We start from the raw sequence: 6,000 nt of genomic DNA on the forward strand, positions 1-6,000 counted from the left end.
GACGTCGGAATCCCGATCACCCAAAAAATGGTGTGCAATAGCACACGAAAATCGTCAAAATAAGGCGTATGCTCGCTCCGGGGCTCATTTGACCTTCCAAATGGCCAAGAAAAGCCGTGATGGCCAACCGTATGCATAGACAACGTCTTGACGGACGTCCACGAAAAAATTTGGCATTTTTGACGTCAGAATCCCGATCACCCAAAAAATGGTGTGCAATAGCACACGAAAATCGTCAAAATGAGGCGTATGCTCGCTTCGGGGCTCGTTTGACCTTCCAAATGGCCCAGAAAGGCCGTGATGGCCAACCGTATGCATAGACAACGTCTTGACGGACGTCCACGAACAAATTTGGCATTTTTGACGTCGGAATCCCGATCACCCAAAAATGGTGTGCAATAGCACACGAAAATCATCAAAATGAGGCGTATGCTCGCTCCGGGGCTCGTTTGACCTTCCAAATGGCCTAGAAAAGCCGTGATGGCCAACCGTATGCATAGACAACGTCTTGACGGACGTCCACGAACAAATTTGGCATTTTTGACGTCGGAATCTCGATCACCCAAAAAATGGTGTGCAATAGCACACAAAAATCGTCAAAATGAGGCGTATGCTCGCTCCGGGGCTCGTTTGACCTTCCAAATGGCCCAGAAAAGCCGTGATGGCCAACCGTATGCATAGACAACGTCTTGACGGATGTCCACAAACAAATTTGGCATTTTTGACGTCGGAATCCCGATCACCCAAAAAATGGTGTGCAATAGCACACGAAAATCGTCAAAATGAGGCGTATGCTCGCTCCGGGGCTCGTTTGACCTTCCAAATGGCCCAGAAAAGCCGTGATGGCCAACCGTATGCATAGACAACGTCTTGACGGACGTCCACGAACAAATTTGGCATTTTTGACGTCGGAATCCTGATCACCCGAAAAATGGTGTGCAATAGCACACGAAAATCGTCAAAATGAGGCGTATGCTCGCTCCGGGGCTCGTTTGACCTTCCAAATGGCCCAGAAAAGCCGTGATGGCCAACCGTATGCATAGACAACGTCTTGATGGACGTCCACGAACAAATTTGGCATTTTTGACGTCGGAATCCCGATCACCCAAAAAATGGTGTGCAATAGCACACGAAAATCGTCAAAATGAGGCGTATGCTCGCTCCGGGGCTCGTTTGACCTTCCAAATGGCCCAGAAAAGCCGTGATGGCCCACCGTATGCATAGACAACGTCTTGACTGACGTCCACGAACAAATTTGGCATTTTTGACGTTTGAATCCCGATCACCCAAAAAATGGTGTGCAATAGCACACGAAAATCGTCAAAATGAGGCGTATGCTCGCTCCGGGGCTCGTTTGACCTTCCAAATGGCCCAGAAAAGCCGTGATGGCCAACCGTATGCATACACAAAGTCTTGACGGACGTCCACGAACAAATTTGGCATTTTTGACGTCGGAATCCCGATCACCCAAAAAATGGTGTGCAATAGCACACGAAAATCGTCAAAATGAGGCGTATGCTCGCTTCGGGGCTCGTTTGACCTTCCAAATGGCCTTGAAAAGCCGTGATGGCCAACCGTATGCATAGACAACGTCTTGACGGACGTCCACGAACAAATTTGGCATTTTTGACGTTGGAATCCCGATCACCCAAAAAATGGTGTGCAATAGCACACGAAAATCGTCAAAATGAGGCGTATGCTCGCTCCGGGGCTCGTTTGACCTTCCAAATGGCCCAGAAAAGCCGTGATGGCCAACCGTATGCATAGATATCGTCTTGACGGACGTCCACGAACAAATTTGGCATTTTTGACGTCGGAATCCCGATCACCCAAAAAATGGTGTGCAATAGCACACAAAAATCGTCAAAATAAGGCGTATGCTCGCTCCGGGGCTCGTTTGACCTTCCAAATGGCCCAGAAAAGCCGTGATGGCCAACCGTATGCATAAACAATGTCTTGACGGACGTCCACGAACAAATTTGGCATTTTTGACGTCGGAATCCCGATCACTCAAAAAATGGTGTGCAATAGCACACGAAAATCGTCAAAATGAGGCGTATGCTCGCTCCGGGGCTCGTTTGACCTTCCAAATGGCCCAGAAAAGCCGTGATGGCCAACCGTATGCATAGACAACGTCTTGACGGACGTCCACGAACAAAATTGGCATTTTTGACGTCGGAATCCTGATCACCCAAAAAATGGTGTGCAATAGCACACGAAAATCGTCAAAATGAGGCGTATGCTCGCTCCGGGGCTCGTTTGACCTTCCAAATGGCCCAGAAAAGCCGTGATGGCCAACCGTATGCATAGACAACGTCTTGACGGACGTCCACGAACAAATTTGGCATTTTTGACGTCGGAATCCCGATCACCCAAAAAATGGTGTGCAATAGCACACGAAAATCGTCAAAATGAGGCGTATGCTCGCTTCGGGGCTCGTTTGACCTTCCAAATGGCCTTGAAAAGCCGTGATGGCCAACCGTATGCATAGACAACGTCTTGACGGATGTCCACGAACAAATTTGGCATTTTTGACGTCGGAATCCCGATCACCCAAAAATGGTGTGCAATAGCACACGAAAATCATCAAAATGAGGCGTATGCTCGCTCCGGGGCTCGTTTGACCTTCCAAATGGCCCAGAAAAGCCGTGATGGCCAACCGTATGCATAGACAACGTCTTGACGGACGTCCACGAACAAATTTGGCATTTTTGACGTCGGAATCCCGATCACCCAAAAATGGTGTGCAATAGCACACGAAAATCATCAAAATGAGGCGTATGCTCGCTCCGGGGCTCGTTTGACCTTCCAAATGGCCCAGAAAAGCCGTGATGGCCAACCGTATGCATAGACAACGTCTTGACGGACGTCCACGAACAAATTTGGCATTTTTGACGTTGGAATCTCGATCACCCAAAAAATGGTGTGCAATAGCACACAAAAATCGTCAAAATGAGGCGTATGCTCGCTCCGGGGCTCGTTTGACCTTCCAAATGGCCCAGAAAAGCCGTGATGGCCAACCGTATGCATAGACAACGTCTTGACGGACGTCCACGAACAAATTTGGCATTTTTGACGTCGGAATCCCGATCACCCAAAAAATGGTGTGCAATAGCACACGAAAATCGTCAAAATGAGGCGTATGCTCGCTCCGGGGCTCGTTTGACCTTCCAAATGGCCCAGAAAAGCCGTGATGGCCAACCGTATGCATAGACAACGTCTTGACGGACGTCCACGAACAAATTTGGCATTTTTGACGTCGGAATCCCGATCACCCAAAAATGGTGTGCAATAGCACACGAAAATCGTCAAAATGAGGCGTATGCTCGCTCTGGGGCTCGTTTGACCTTCCAAATGGCCCAGAAAAGCCGTGATGGCCAACCGTATGCATAGACAACGTCTTGACGGACGTCCACGAACAAATTTGGCATTTTTGACGTCGGAATCCCGATCACCCAAAAATGGTGTGCAATAGCACACGAAAATCGTCAAAATGAGGCGTATGCTCGCTCCGGGGCTCGTTTGACCTTCCAAATGGCCCAGAAAAGCCGTGATGGCCAACCGTATGCATAGACAACGTCTTGACGGATGTCCACGAACAAATTTGGCATTTTTGACGTCGGAATCCCGATCACCCAAAAAATGGTGTGCAATAGCACACGAAAATCGTCAAAATGAGGCGTATGCTCGCTCCGGGGCTCGTTTGACCTTCCAAATGGCCCAGAAAACCCGTGATGGCCAACCGTATGCATAGACAACGTCTTGACGGACGTCCACGAACAAATTTGGCATTTTTGACGTCGGAATCCCGATCACCCAAAAAATGGTGTGCAATAGCACACGAAAATCGTCAAAATGAGGCGTATGCTCGCTCCGGGGCTCGTTTGACCTTCCAAATGGCCCAGAAAACCCGTGATGGCCAACCGTATGCATAGACAATGTCTTGACGGACGTCCACGAACAAATTTGGCATTTTTGACGTCGGAATCCCGATCAATCAAAAAATGGTGTGCAATAGCACACGAAAATCGTCAAAATGAGGCGTATGCTCGCTCCGGGGCTAGTTTGACCTCCAAATGGCCCAGAAAAGCCGTGATGGCTAATCGTATTCATAGACAACGTCTTGACGGATGTCCACGAACAAATATGGCATTTTTGACGTCGGAATCCCGATCACCCAAAAAATGGTGTGCAATAACACACGAAAATCGTCAAAATGAGGCGTATGCTCGCTCCGGGGCTCGTTTGACCTTCCAAATGGCCCACAAAAGGCGTGATGGCCAACCGTATGCATAGAGAACAACTTGACGGACGTCCACGAACAAATTTGGCATTTTTGAAATCGAAATCCCGATCACCCAAAAAATGGTGTGCAATAGCACACGAAAATCGTCAAAATGAGGCGTATGCTCGCTCCGGGGCTTGTTTGACCTTCCAAATGGCCCAGAAAAGCCGTGATGGCCAACCGTATGCATAGAGAACGTCTTGACGGACGTCCACGAACAAATTTGGGATTTTTGACGTCGGAATCCCGATCACCCAAAAAATGGTGTGCAATAGCACACGAAAATCGTCAAAATGAGGCGTATGCTCGCTCCGGGGCTCGTTTGACCTTCCAAATGGCCCAGAAAACCCGTGATGGCCAACCGTATGCATAGACAACGTCTTGACGGACGTCCAAGAACAAATTTGGCATTTTTGACGTCGGAATCCCGATCACCCAAAAAATGGTGTGCAATAGCACACAAAAATCGTCAAAATGAGGCGTATGCTCGCTCCGGGGCTCGTTTGACCTTCCAAATGGCCCAGAAAACCCGCGATGGCCAACCGTATGCATAGACAACGTCCTGACGGACGTCCACTAAAAAATTTGGCATTTTTGACGTCGGAATCCCGATCACCCAAAAAATGGTGTGCAATAGCACACGAAAATCGTCAAAATGAGGCTTATGCTCGCTCCGGGGCTCGTTTGACCTTCCAAATGGCCCAGAAAATCCGTGATGGCCAACCGTATGCATAGACAACGTCTTGACGGACGTCCGCGAACAAATTTGGCATTTTTGACGTCGGAATCCCGATCACCCAAAAAATGGTGTGCAATAGTACACGAAAATCATCAAAATGAGGCGTATGCTCGCTCCGGGGCTCGTTTGACCTTCCAAATGGCCCAGAAAAGCCGTGATGGCCAATCGTATGCATAGACAACGTCTTGACGGATGTCCACGAACAAATTTGGAATTTTTCACGTCGGAAGTTCGATCACTTAAAAAATGGTGTGCAATAGCACACGAAAATCGTCAAAATGAGGCGTATGCTCGCTCCGGGGCTCGTTTGACCTTCCAAATGGCCCAGAAAAGCCGTGATGGCCAACCGTATGCATACACAAAGTCTTGACGGACGTCCACGAACAAATTTGGCATTTTTGACATCGAAATCCCGATCACCCAAAAAATGGTGTGCAATAGCACACGAAAATCGTCAAAATGAGGCGTATGCTCGCTCCGGGGCTTGTTTGACCTTCCAAATGGCCCAGAAAAGCCGTGATGGCCAACCGTATGCATAGAAAACGTCTTGACGGACGTCCACGAACAAATTTGGCATTTTTGACGTCGGAATCCCGATCACCCAAAAAATGGTGTGCAATAGCACACGAAAATCGTCAAAATGAGGCGTATGCTCGCTCCGGGGCTCGTTTGACCTTCCAAATGGCCCAGAAAACCCGTGATGGCCAACCGTATGCATAGACAACGTCTTGACGGATGTCCACGAACAAATTTGGCATTTTTGACGTCGGAATCCCGATCACCCAAAAAATGGTGTGCAATAGCACACGAAAATCGTCAAAATGAGGCGTATGCTCGCTCCGGGGCTCGTTTGACCTTCCAAATGGCCCAGAAAACCCGTGATGGCCAACCGTATGCATAGACAATGTCTTGACGGACGTCCACGAACAAATTTTGCATTTTTGACGTCGGAATCCCGATCAATCAAAAAATGGTG

This window comes from Solanum lycopersicum, chromosome 5 (assembly GCF_036512215.1).
Source record: "Solanum lycopersicum chromosome 5, SLM_r2.1".
In the NCBI taxonomy this organism is placed as follows: Eukaryota; Viridiplantae; Streptophyta; class Magnoliopsida; order Solanales; family Solanaceae; genus Solanum; species Solanum lycopersicum.